General features: G+C 45.1%; 1 long non-coding RNA gene across 4 annotated transcripts in view; it reads left to right on the forward strand.

The window, feature by feature from the left end:
* Positions 1-14205, forward strand: part of LOC135412367 (uncharacterized) — a 94965-nt gene that overhangs the window by 62972 nt on the left and 17788 nt on the right. For 2 of the 4 annotated variants that reach the window (XR_010429612.1, XR_010429613.1), the window contains exon 3: positions 3692-3878. The exons of the other annotated variants lie outside the window; for them this stretch is intronic. This is a non-coding gene — a long non-coding RNA (uncharacterized LOC135412367). Of the gene's footprint in view, positions 1-3691; positions 3879-14205 lie in introns of those variants that run through there. 4 annotated transcript variants of the gene reach the window in all.

Genomic DNA, 14205 nt, shown 5'->3' on the forward strand with positions numbered 1-14205 from the left:
AAATACAGGTCAAGGTTGAGATTTACTTGAGGTTTAATTCTCACCATGTATTGAAACATTTCACTAGGCTTTGGCATTGTGCTATTTTCCTTTGAAGGAAGATTTTTTTCTTCCAGCTGCATCTAACATCCTTACCTTGTGTGTGTCATACCCTGAGTGGCTTTAACTCAAGATAGCAGAAACCATCCCAGAAATTAGGATCATATCCTGCCAGGCTAATGATTCATATAGTTCACTGGAGGGTTTGCTGAGCACCAAGAGTTGGATCAAGGGGCCAGGAAGTGGAGGGGTTAGCTCACAGGATCAGGAGAAGTCAGGAGCTAAAGAAAGACAAGGGGCCAAGGAAGAAGATCTCTTCCTTTCAGCTGACACATCTGTGTTGGCTCAGCTGACCACGTACCAAGACTTGGTTTCACCCATGGTGGAGCAAATTCAGTATATCCTTCTGGATACATGGTTCATTTGGAAAAGCTATTTTTTTTTTTAGTTTCTGAGACACTATTAGAGATAAACAGCAGTCCTACCTGCAGACTCCTCCTCCCACTTCCCTTTGCAGAGTCACAGTCTGTTCTTGTTTACAGGTGTCATCTGAGAGAGGCTCTGAGGTCTATGTTTAGAGTCAGCTTACTGCATACAGCTGGATAGACTTTTCTTCATTCTAATTGACTTGTAATTCTTTTTTGTATAACCGGGAAGGCAAAATGCCTGTCCCTCAATAAAACTCTGCTTCCTGCACTTGGTCCTCCAAGGTTTAAATTTATCATGTGTACTTTGTTCCTGCCCAGGCTCCTCCTCAACACCCCATGTTGTCTATTACTGTGTATAAAAATGATCTGTGTTGACACAGGACTGAGTGGGCACTTTGTATTATCAGCTGCAGCATTTGCCTGGGTGCTTTATTTCATGCAACAAAAGCGTATTTCACAGCAAGGTGATTTCTTGAAAGGTTTTCCACTGACAATTTGTCTAAAAAGAGATGCTGCTAGAGAAGGCAGAAAAGTGTGTTTCTTCAACCCATTCAGCAAAGTTATTGATGAAATTGCTCAGGGACTTGATGCTGCTGCTACGGACCTAGGTGCATGTTGTACTTGCAGGGCTCCTGGTCGTGTTGGTATAATGGGATGGGGAACGACCCCTGTTTACACGTTCTGGGGGTGGGAGCAGTAAGCTGCAACGTTTCATCCGAGCTCTCTGAGATCACCAGATCACCACCAGCCTCTGGCTTGCTCTGCCCTCCTTGCACCCTGCCTACCTCTGCACACCAGCCTGGTTAGTTCTCACCAGGTGTTGTTGTCCTGCCCTAAGCAGGGATATGCTTGCTGTGCACTGTTCTCTCTTCTACAGCAGCAGACTCTTTCCACTGCTGTTGGCTGAACGGTTTTTAATTATCCTCTTTGGACTTCTGTGCACCATAATCAACAGTTAATTGCAAACAATCAGACAAATTGGTGTTCTAGGGAAGGAGAGAAGAGTGACAGAGAGAAGCAGGGACTAAAGCAGGAGCTGACTCTAGTGATGGGCACGGCTAATGGCAAGCAGCTGTTCAGAGTAGAGGGTGCTCAGTGACAGAGGGTCAGCAGTGAAAGCCAAAGCATCTCTTCTTTCCTCTGTCCCTGAAGCATCTTCACTTTGCAATTTACTTCTCCCACATCACCTCTCTTGTAAGACAATACAGCTTGGTTTTGCAAGCGGTATTGTTAGATCCCACTAGTCTCTGGGGAAAACAACTCACTGGAGAATGGCAAATAAGGAGACTTAAAAGTCACAGTATGGAGTCTGACAGAGTTCAAGAAGCATTTAGACAGTGCTCTCAGGCACACGGTGTGATTCTTGGGGCTGTCCCATGCAGGGCCAGGAGCTGGACTTTGATAAACCTTGTGAGCCCCTTCCAACTCAGGGTATCTAGCATTCTATTACAAAGTAGCAGCAATGCTGCTGTTTTTCCTGTGTTTACCTTGATGTTCCCTAGCATCTCAGGAGTGTCCTGTTGTGCTGGAGGTAAACCCCAGGGAGGTGAAGGCCTTGAAGAGATGGCCCCAGCACATGGCATGATCCCCACCACAGCACAGTCTTTCCAGACGGATCAGTCAGGCGCAGGAAAGAGCTCCTGTGCCTAAAGCTGATGTTTTACTCCCAGTGCACAAGGGCTGCCATGTTTTGGCTTTTGCCCCACTTGTTTACATTTCAATGCTAACGTTAGCAGCAAAAGGGGATTAAGGGGGTTGTGTCTATCCAATTTTTACAATTTTCTGGTTGACCCCATCTTGGGCGGGGTTGGCTGTTTCTTTTAAATTAGGAAGCACTCTCTTTTTTTTTTTTTTTTTTTCCCCCTAAAATTATTATCGCTTTTTAAACAATGCTCGCTCAGTACCCTGAAGGCGCCTGGGGGGTGATGGAGCTTGTCGCTGTCACACTGCCCACCCCCCGGGGGCCGCGGCGGGCGCGGTGCCGCGCGGTGCCGGGAGGGGGCAGCACTGCCCCGGGCGGCCCCGCCCGCCCCAGCGCCGGGATCCCGCTCCCCGGGCTGTGCCCCAGGCGCTCCGTAAATTATAGCCCTGCTCCTGCCGCCTGCCCTTGTGGCGCTTTCCTGGGATCTGAAATATTAATTAAGGGAAGGGAGGGGAAAAAAAAAAAAAAAAAAGAGGAAAAAAGAAGAAGAAGAAGCCGTTTTACAACGCGCCACTATATTAAACTTACAACGCTATAAATCGGCACCGTAAACCTGTAACTCAGGGGCTGGGTGTTAGACAAACCTGACACACTGCTGGGGGAACGGCAGAGATCTTAACAAACTGCATCACATACAAGTTTCTGCAAGGTACATAAAACCTACTATTTTGTACCCCTATTAGTTGGTTTTTACAACGTTTTCAGGGACCAAAAAATAAAAATGGCAAGCAATACAAACAAGCAAATCAATTCAGAAAAATAAAAGTTGACGTGAGCTTGCATCCAAGAAGTGAGTGACTGTTCAGGCTGTTTCATTTGTTTGTTTGCCTGTTTAAGGTGGTTTGAGAAATCTGGGTTAATTTAAAAATGTTTTCCTTCCAGTTTCTTTCATTGCTTTGCTTCCTGCAGGTCAGGATGGGCACTGCTAGATAATGAAGGCAAGGTAAAATTGGTTATTTGTCAATATATTTACAGTCTGATCTCCAGATTTTTACCCCTCAAATGAAAATCAGGTTTGATCCCTACCGCTTTTTTATGTTCGCAGACGATCTCAAGGGGAATATTTTCCTCGTCTCTCCCCTCACTCCCCCCAGTGAAAAAAATACTCTCTTAGTTTGCCCATTTGTTTTGACCTTCAAAGTCTTATCTCCCGTCTTTCTCCTCTTCACTAGAGGAACCATGACAAGAACTTTTGCAACCGTAAATAGTCATGTCATTATAAAGCAATAACATGGGCTGTAGCCCTCCCTCTCTGGGAGAGGTGAGCAAGGGTGTGCAGCTTGTTAGTCTCCTTTTCTGTGAGAGGAAAGGAGAGCTGCACTTCATTTTGAAGTTTCATGAGACACCACAAATCAGGTCCTCTGGCAGAGAGGGGAAGCAAATGCCAAATATGCTGAAGTGAGTAACCACCCATAGTGAAGAAAATCCTTTAATGTGAGCACAGTGTAGGTAATGCAGTATTTATTTACCGCAGAAAAACTGTAAAGAGCACAGCATTGATTTCTTGGTTTTTGTTTTTCAGATCGGTTTCGTGGGGCTTGCTCTGTTGGGAGGATTTTCTGAGAAGGATCTGAGTAGCTGCTAGCAGGATGGCTTCACTTCTGACCCCCCAGCCTGAGTGAGGTTTGCTGCTTGCAGTGTTCCTGGAATGACACAGGGGCTCTGGCTGGAGTCAGGCCAGAACATTAGATAAAACTGCTTTTGTGGCACTTCTGCGTTTGATACACAGAGGACAGATTTCCCGCTCATGTCTCTGCAGTGTTTGACTCTGTTGACCATGAAACCCTTCATATCCCTGCTGAGGAGGGGGTTGCAGTCTGGTGAGAATGGTTCAGTGAGACATACCCCAGTTAGTAGAGATGTGAACATATATCACTACTGCTAATGCCTGGATGTGGTGCTGTCCCACAAGGACCTATGCTTTTCCCCTTTTTGCTAACCCAATTGAGTACAAAGTCATCGGGATGTGGGAGACATTGCTGCAGCCCAGAACGCTCCAGTAGCTCAAGCTGGTTGTGCCGTCCCCTCCTCTCATGTTTTAAGAGAATATACAGTAAAGTTCAAAGTCTCAGTCCTTGAAAGCCCTAGTAGCCTGGATCAAAGTATCTAAAAAAGTAACCTTATCAACACCATCTGAATTGTATGAGAGTCTTGCCATTTCCTATGATGATTGTTTCTGATATCTTCCTCCAGTAGTTGTAAGCATTGGCCACTGTCTCTGTAATGTGGAAAAAAACCCCCACGTGCCACAGTTAGCACTTTTCTTACTGAGAGGACCAGCACGTGTAGACTCCCTTGCTTTTCTCAGGAACAGGGAGTGTTTACTGCCCCTGGAACACCTGTCCCTCCTGACAAGCACAGGGTAGCACAGTGTTCCACCAACAGCATTGTGACTGGCCTTCAGGGGTTTCCACCTTCCCATTCCATACATTGGCCTCAAAGTGTTGCCAGGACCACATGGTTATCGGTGCAGTGTATAATCTCTCTCCCTCAGTCTTTTCATGCACACACATTACCCCCTGCACATAATACTTTTCTCTAATTTTGTGTACACTCAAGCCATACGATTTCTAAAGAAGGTTAAAAATATCAAACGAATTAGGAAGAAAGAGGTGAAAAGAAGCATTTTGAGATACTCAGAGGGCTGGTAGTACTAACAAGAGAGGCAGTTTCTGGCTTTCTTTGATATCGAATTTAATTGCAGGCATCCAGGGTTTAAAGACCTTGTGTTATTGATGGGGGTGTGTTAGCAACAGGAGGGATTGACTCTAACATTAAACTGGAATTTAGCATGTACAGTAGGCTGTCAAGAGAAAAATAAGAACAAAGGAAACCATTATTATCTTTTATTATTATCTTTTAATTCCCCCCCCATTTTCCTTCTGCATGATCTCTCTCTGTCAGCATTCTCTCTTTCAATAATTACAATAATCAACTTACAATGATAACAGAAATAATCTCCTGCAAGATAGCTAAGCAAACCACATGTTATCTGTACTGAACCGTGCTTACTTACAGTAGGTACATCACTCATGGAAAAGCCAATAAAATTTTAATTAAAAAAGCATGTAGGTTGTCAGTTGAGATGCAAAAACGGTGTGCAAACACATGCAAAGTGGTCCATAAATTGCTTGGTATTTGATAGAACAGGTAGGAAGGCAAACCCATCCCAAAACAAAACTAAAACCCTCTAGGTCTGAGGAGTTCTATTTATGTTGCTCTATACAGAGCACTAATTGCTTGGGAATTCAAAAGCAGGGGGAGGGAAGAATCCTCCCTTGAGCAACGATCACATCCACCCACCTCCACCAGTGCTAGGAGCAAGTGAGTAAAAGTTAATTAAAGATTTTGTATCTCCCCACTGCAGCACTGGATTGATAGCTCTGGATCCTGAGATACACTACAGTTCTCCCATATTGGTTTCCCTGGGGTACTTGAGGCTTGGCCTCTTTGCTAGGACTGAAACTAGGAGGACTGATGAATACCAGCCCATAGGTAGGTGCTTGTCTCAGAGGAGCAGGGCAGTAGGTAGTTACCCAGTCATGAGTCAACACAGCTTAAGAGGATTCCAGGTCCCCTGCGCTAGTTGTTCTAAGCATAGGAAGACTCTTTCACATAAAGGCTATTTGGCATAGAATTCCTGCACAGGTACTGTGAACGTGAAACAGTTCTTCAGCTTCCTGAAGGAGAGGGTTTGCTGGAGCCAAATATGACAGGAAGGGAAATCCTTGACACTGCTCAGTGCCCTGAGTTTGCCTCACTCCCCATAGTCATTATCTCTTGTGGATCCGGTGTGAATGCTGGCATGGTCTTTTCGTGGCCTTTGTGCTTCTATGTCAGGCTGAGAGTGGTGGATTCAGCTGTCCCTTTGAAGACAGAAGTGCATATCCTTCACCCAGACTTCTCTCCGAGTTCTGTTGCTGCAGGACATCACTGGGAGGAAATTTCAGCAGTGATGAGATGATCAACATGGATCAGCAGTTGTGCTTTGTGCCATTCTCCCTGGATGAGTGAGCAACCACTCCTGGAACTGTATTCCAGTGCAGAGAAGACCACTGGATAACAGCATGATGTGTGAGGACATCCCAAGACAGCGTCTGAAATTCCTTCCTCGTGGTTCAACCCTCATCTTCAGCTGTAATGGGCAGATATTGTCTGCACAGGCTACCCAGGAGAGCACTTTCACATGGAGAGAAGCAAGGCTGTGATGTGGAAGGACCTCAGGGAGCATATTGCTGTGATACATGTGCTATTGCAGGATGCTGAGTTTGGAGGCTATTATAGATAGATAATGCCTACATCTATAGATAGATAATGCCCTTTACATTTACAGAGATCTACAGGCTGTCACAGCAGCCAGCCTGGCAAGGCAGGACAGTTAGAACCCACCTCCTTTTAGCCTAGAAATGATTGAGCAGGGTTAGAGATGTAGAGTCAGTGAGAAAGACAAGGTTAAACATCAGACTTACATATTCCAAGACCTGTGCTTAACATACGTTTCAACCAAAGAAATCGATGTTAATGATGCATTAACCCCTTTTGTCTGAAGATTTCAAAATGTTTTGTGTCCCAATCTGCTTTCTCTATGCAGCTCTATTAAAGGCAGTTGGTCTTTCAAAGCAGAAAAGTGCAGGCTGCTCCGTGCTGTATGTGTGTCTGTATTGCCTCCAGCTCCCCTCAGGGTGGAGATGACTGGGGTTAATCACCACACTCAGTGGGGAAGGAGCTGGGTGATTGTGCTACAGGAAAGCAGATGCTACTGAGGGAAGGTGTAGGAAGAAGATTGGGGATGGGTTGAGATGATTTAGTGTTCATGTGACAGGATAGAATTGCACCTGGGTTAAGGGTCATCAGGATGCAAGGAATATCTGGAGATGCTGCAATGGGATCCATGCAGGGAGGGGACACCAGAAAGTGAGGCAGATATAGATAGGCCCTCTTTGGGGAAGGCTGGACATGGAAGTTGGTCAAGAAGTAAACCAAAGCTCTTCCTTGTTGATTTCCTTCAGAAAGAACATTTTTGCCACCACAGCTCTGTGCCAGGCAATGAAGGAGAGGCAGCTGCTGGCCCTGGCTGGGCAGACTGAGGCCAGCCCAAGGTCCCATGGTGAGCCCAGATTAGGTCTGTGAGCTGGTGTGACACACTGTGTGGTGGCTGGATCCTGGGCAGGCTGGGCTGAGCACACTGGCACTAGTGTGGGTAAGGCTGGGAGACCTGCCAAAAGCAAAGTGGTTTTGACTTTCTCAAATCTTTTGTGTCTTGAATACTGTGGAGGAGATAGACCCTTGCAGGGACTGAGGAAGAGGATTAAAAATGACACATGAGGTCTAACAGCTTTGGCTTCACAGAGCCTCGAGGGGAAACTGAGGCATCGTGACTAGTACCCTAATGAGCCACAATCAAGAGCCAGAGGGACTTTGTCTCATTAGTGCTTTCTCTGATGATGAAATATGGTACCCTCTGGCTCTCAGAAAGTCAAGGCTGCTAGCTACAAGTAGACAATTGTAAACTGCTCAGAACCATCTCCCAAAATGAAAGTGCAGAGACATTTAGGAAACTGACTGACTGAGAAAGCAGGGAGGAGTACACTGCTGCCTGCTGCCACTGAGAATCGCTATAGGCTCACTCTGAGTCCCACATATGGGAGTTTGCTTTGTCCCTTCTCAGGGAAACCTCTGTGTCCTGCTGTGACCTTCATGCAAAGCTCTTGCATGGGGTCCCTGTGTTAAGTGGGGGCAGTTTCCCCTGCAGCAGCCAGTGACTGGCAGGTTTGGCTTTTTTTTTTTCTCCATTTTTGATTACAGAACTGCTCTGTTATTCTAGCAGGTCTGAAATTAGATACAGGTGCAAATTAACTAAGTCACAAGTGCATTACATTTGGTAATTTTTCTGTCAAGAGTCATGCTGAAGGGTTGCAGGGAATAATAAGAGCAACCAAGAGCCATGTGTGCCTCCCAGGCAGTGGTGCAAGGCACAGGGTCTGTTTTCACACCAGAGGCTGCCAAGTCACCCCCTTTCTGTTAGCTTCTACCTCTGCTTTTTGTCTGCCATTCCTCATGGCTGGCAGCAACTGTCTTTTAGTACTCACTCCTCTGATTGCAGAGTGGCAGTTGTCATGGTTATGTTGTGGTTCTGGGATTTCGCAAAGGCACTGGAGTAAGTGCCTGGATCCTCCTCCTCCTCTTCCTCCTCTAGTGGTGTAGGCCCTGTGTATTTTCCAGATGAAGGGAGAAGGTCTGTTAGCTGTCAACCTGCCCAGCTGTGATGGGTAGATTAGGGAATCCAGCTCCATCTACCACCAAGCAGGTACACAAGGATCTTTTGGCCCTCCTCAACACAATGGCTGCCTCCCTCTGCAACTTGCAAGAGAGCAGTGGTTGCGGAGGCAGCTTCCAGGCAGTGGAGCTAATCCAACCAGTTGTCTGTCTTCCCCGTCTCTAAGGAGGTGTGAGTATCTTGTGTAGAGCACGGCATAAATAGCTTAAGTGAGGTGGGTGGCAGAGGACAATAAGACAGTGTGAGAACATGTGAAAGTGCTATTCTGCTGTGGCTGCTCACGGATGCGGAGTGTTCATTTTGTAGAGGGGCCATTTCTGGCTCCCTGTGACAACTTGCTAGTCGCTTCAATTCTGAAGATGCTGAGATTCAAGCACAGGAAGTGAGATGAGTCTCAGTGCCAGCTGCACTCTGTGAGAACTTTCTGCCCTGATGTGCAGTAATAGCCCAAGAGAGATTATGAGGTGTCTGAATCAGGGAGCTGAGCTCCTTCCTCCAGCTCCTCAGAAGACACTGTGCACTTATCTGTCAAATCAAGGTTGCAGTATGCTGGCAGGTCAGCATAGGGATAAAGCTGGTCCTGCTGCTGTCTCACAGATAAGCGGAAGGCTTCATTCACCAAGCAGTTAATCTGGAGGGCTTTCACTGGCTCTAAATCCATACTATTTATTTAAAGATTAAATTAATGGTTCTATGCAAATTTGAAAATTAGTTAATGACATAATTGCATCAAATGATAATATAGTGTTTCACAAAGCTGGGCAGGAGACCATTTCAGGCCTGGATTTCCATTTGTTGTGTCATTCACAGAGCTCCTCACCCAAGTGGAGCTGAGCTCTTTGCCTGGGCTGGGATGTATGTGTGGCTGAGACAGGGCTTCACCTCCCTCTCCCTTGCCTAAGGGCTGCTCAATTACAAGGAATATTGTTCACAACCATACAGGGCACCCCGGAGATGTCATCCCCATTTGGCTCCTTATTTTGGGACATGGGAAAATTGGCTTCAATTTTGGTCACTTTTTCCTCAAAAATCATTTGCTTTGTAACTAGAAAAATAGGTCAGCAATTGCAGACCTGATTTCAGAAAAATTTTCTTGGAACTGTCAAAGGTAAACACATGTTTTTAGAGCACAGTCATTGTGAACTGCTCATACTGCTCATACTGTTTCCTCCTGGACTGAGATCTCTTTCCAGCTTATGTAGTCAGAGCTGCCTTCCAGGAACATATCGGGATGTGACCATCCCAACAGCTGCTCTGGGTGAGACCCAAAAGTTGTTTCACTCAGGATCCAGTATCTGGCAGCAGCAACTGCCTGGAGAAGAGCCCCAGAAATAAGCCATTAGGCAATGAAAGTTCCTTGGTGTGCTCTCCGTGACTGCTTATGGACTGCAGTCATGGGACCTCCTGAGCCAGAGGTGGCACTAAGGGACAGCGACAAACTGCCTCTCATGCACATCCTATGCTGTGTCCCATTTGTCTTTTGAAGTAACTTCATTTTCTCCTTTTGCCTTTTCTAAAGCCTTCCTTATTCCAGTAGATTTTAGTGGATTTATGGAATATTCCTGCTTCTTTCTTCCCAGGGTTAAATTGCTCTCTAAAACATTTTAATTGTAGCATATGTGGAATATGGAAAATTTTTGAGGATTAGAGAACAGTATAGGCAGTAGCCAGGCACCATTAATGCTGGGATCAACCCATAACTCCACAGTGCAAAAGGAATGACAATTCTGTTGTGTCTTCTAGACCTTAGAAGAGTAGCAATCATCTTTCAGGGACTGAAAGGGTGTGGTTCACAGACACGGGAAAACACAGGAAATTCGGCAAACAGTCACTGAAGTTGGTTAGTCTGTCAAAGCTCCTTGGACTTCATGGTTAGTGCTCGGCTCTCCTGAGCAGTAAAACTGCAAAGGTTTCTCACCTTATCCCCACCTTTACTTCGTAAAGTGGTTATGTATGCCAGGATGAAAGGAAGAAGGGACAAGTGATAGAGAGAGAGTGGTAAAGGAAATATGGAGTAAGGAAATAGTAGCTACAATCTTTGCATGGGCACACCCTGGACTTGCTAATGCCTCCAGTGTCGGTCCTTCTCTCACCTGTAGTTCTGCTTTCTGGATCAGCTTTACTGGCTGGATTCAGACCCCTGGCCCCTGTTCATTAGCACAGGAATACCTCTGAGTAAACTAACCTTATTCTTTAGCCAGAGTTCTGGTTCCTGTCTTCAAAGCTGCAGAATTTCTAATCTGTTTTCACTTCTGTCACTGATTCTGCTGTGGCTCCTGGCTAATCGCACAAACTGTTTTGTAACCTTGTCGGCTCTGTCCATGATGATAGCCTTGCAGCCTTCACTTACTCATATCCACCTCTCACAGCCCTGGTCTCCACAACTGAAAGGTTAATCCTCCAAACTCTCCAGTACTCACACCTCCTCCTGAAAAACACCTTTTCAAGCTGTTCTTCACTGTACTATCACAGTGCTGAGCAGAATGTAGAGAGATGCCCTTTTAAGATAATGGCATTAAACCTTAGGTCTAAATTCACTTTACATGACATGGATTTTGTTACCGTTCCAGCTGAATTTTCTTATTGATTTCTCTGGAGCATCTCATGGCATCTTCACTTCTCTGACTTACAAGAAGTTTTCAAAAGGGGGCAAAATGGGAAGCTTTCTTGACCTTTCTGACCACTGTTCTCCTCTGAGCATGCTTTCTCTAGGTAACTAGTCACTAGGACAAACTCATCCGGCCAAAAGGTCACTTAAATTTTGTATATCACTTATACCGTTCTAAATGATTGTATTTTACTTGGGAACATCAACTGCTGGAGCAGGAGTTTGGGTCATTGGCCTTTGTCACAAACTGACAATCTCAATGGCCTTTTTCCCAAGAAAGGTGCTAAAGTGGATGAATTATAATGGATTGTGACACTGCAATTACACAAATATTTAAACTACCTCATGTTCTAGAAAGACAAATATTAACTACATATCCGTTCCCTTTTTATGACAATTGTTTCACAATTTTAATACAGCAATGATTAAATAAAACTGTTTCCTGGATGTAGGCCAGTAATGAACTGGGCATGTGTATGGAAGGGTATTAAAATATCCAAACTGTGCATGTCAAAGATCCCCACAGCACAGCATCTTTTATCTGTCAGGAGCCAAAAATTGGACCTTTTGGAAAAGGTATAAGACAAGTGCAAGTAGATAATGATATTTCCCCACATCTTCTCCAGCCTTCAACCTCCTGCAGCTTAACCTTTCTAGTGCCAGACACAGTTTCTATATATTTGGTAGTTTTAGCAAACTTCAATTAAAAGTGCTGTCATTTTAAAAAGAGCCTTAAGACATTTCACAAGGAACTCTATTATTGTTCTGGGGACTCTTATAGCCCTCTCCTCAAATGTTCAGACTGATTGACCGCCGTGCTAGACAACTGGATTTCTTTATGCAGGGCAGAGAAGACAGCGCTGGGATTTGAACCTGCTGCTGTGGGTAGTGTTGACGCTCAGCTGAGCAGGTCACCTCCTTGACAGAGAATTAAAAAAGCTGACCTGGAAATTAGCTATTCATCTTTGCTGTTAAGAGAGTCATGTTCATCTACACCATGCAAGGAGATCTGGCAGAATCTTTAGAGGTCACGTACAAAGTAAAGCTATGATTGACTTTTTCTGTTTCTGAAGGTGTTACAGGACAGAAACAAGAGGTCTGGAGGGGATGAAAGCACTGAGCGTATTAAATCTGCCCTCTGAACAGAAAAACCCAGCAAGTGCTCTTCTTAGACATACCCTCCCTTTCTGTTCTCTTGCTTTTGGGAATATAGTGTGAGCATCAAATGGACTAAGAGAATGACCCACTATCCTGAAAAGCTGAATCTCTGTGTGTATGTGACCAAAAGCATTTTGAGAATATGTATTTTCCTTTGAAATGTGGATATGCCCCAGAGTACTGGGCCACAGGTCTGCACTGAAACAGTAATTTCCATGTTTCCCTTCCTGCTGTTTGCCCATGGTCTTGTTCTTTTGGATCTTCAGAGGGACCAAAGCAAGCTGCCTTTAAAGTCTCTGTAGTTAGTAGTTCTCCCAAGCATCATAAATTTAACTCTATACATTAGGAATGAAGGTTGCCTCTTCAAGCAGGATAAAGCTGCTGCATCCATAATCTCACGTTACGCAGATGCCCAGATCAAAATAAAGACGTGTTTCTCTCTGTTCCTCCTCTTTCAACTTGTAGTGTGAGGGGTCAGCAACAAGGTTAGATCTCAGGGAACTTTAAAAGCCCACCATTTCCCTGGAGAGGGCCCTTGGATTTACAAACTCCAGGATTCACACAGCGACTGTTTAATTTCTAAAGTGTTAACTGAAATTTACTACAAATGTAATTTTATGCCAACACATTTTTTGTTGTTGTTGTTACTAAGGCAGCTATTCCATAGTTACTATTTTGGTTCCCATGACGACTGCATTGCTACCCAAGTTGGAGATGATAAAATTGCTATGTTGACAGATTCTGATTGACTGTTGATACCAGCTGGCAGAAGAAAGGAAGCCTTTCCAAATAGGTTAATATGTATATTTTCAGGAAGAAAGCAAAAAGGCGCAAATTATTTTTTGGTACAGTTACATTTTACTAGCAGCAGAAATTAAAGTTCATATTAAAAAATCTGGCAGCCCAGCGACTGCTGGGAAGGGAGGAAGGGAGGGAAGAAGAAAAGAAAGGAAGGAGGGAGGGGAGGATGAGATGATATCTGAATTTCCAGGGGCCTCTATACCCTGTAGCCTCCTACCCAGCAGAAAGGTGGAAGAATGGATTGAGCTGAATTGTGCAGAAAACCCCAGCACATTGGAGGATGATCTACTACCAACTTACTGTGAATCTCTTGAACACGAGGCTTTTGTACACTAAAAAGCCATAGCCAGAATATCAGAGGGATCTGAATATTGACTGATAGTCAGAGCAGTGTCTGGAGTAAGAGACTGTGGGCAGATTAAGAGAATGGAAACAGATCTTGGGTGGGAGGCTGGAGAGAAGTCACTGCAGGATGGTGACGCTTGCCACGTGTCCTCTTTTTGGTGACACTGCCAAGTTTGTCCTCACTATGCTGGTCTCTTGAAGGCATGTGGATACTATGCAAGTGTGTTGAGGGAGTCTTTGTGTCTGTCAGCTGAAAAAGGAGCCTTTTGTGTCTGGTGGGGAAAAAATCCTGGCAGTTTTTGGATGTACACAATTGTTTCGGGAGCACAGAGGAGGTTTGCAGCAGACAGCTGCAGTCCCCAGGTAGCTATGGACACTCTACAGTGAAGACCACTCTCTGGTATTCTTCAAAAAGCTCTTCAGGCACAATTTTGTCACAGACCTTAGACATTGCATGTGACTCAAATTACTGTTCAGTAATTTGAGGATTGCCTGGATCACGGCATTTCCCCCTTTTCCCCCCTCTCAAATGTGATTATGGAAATGTACTTATTCCCAGCATCACAGTGACCAAACACATGGGAGAGACTTGGGCTCTGAACTGAGCCAGAAGAAGCAAGCAAAGTGTGCTCTGCAAGATGTAACTTGCACAGGGAACTTGCCCCCCATTTTAAACTTAAAATTAGCTGGTCTGCACCAGGACCAGGATCATACACCTAGAGAGCCTGCCTCTGAGCAGTGGCACACCCAGTGCACTAGCAAATATTTGGGTTATGAAAGGGCCCGGGTCCTCACAGCAACACCAGTGATGGGGCTGATGACAAGGTCAGTGTCATCATATTAACAG

The sequence above is a fragment of the Pseudopipra pipra genome, chromosome 3, assembly GCF_036250125.1.
Source record: "Pseudopipra pipra isolate bDixPip1 chromosome 3, bDixPip1.hap1, whole genome shotgun sequence".
Lineage (NCBI taxonomy): Eukaryota > Metazoa > Chordata > Aves > Passeriformes > Pipridae > Pseudopipra > Pseudopipra pipra.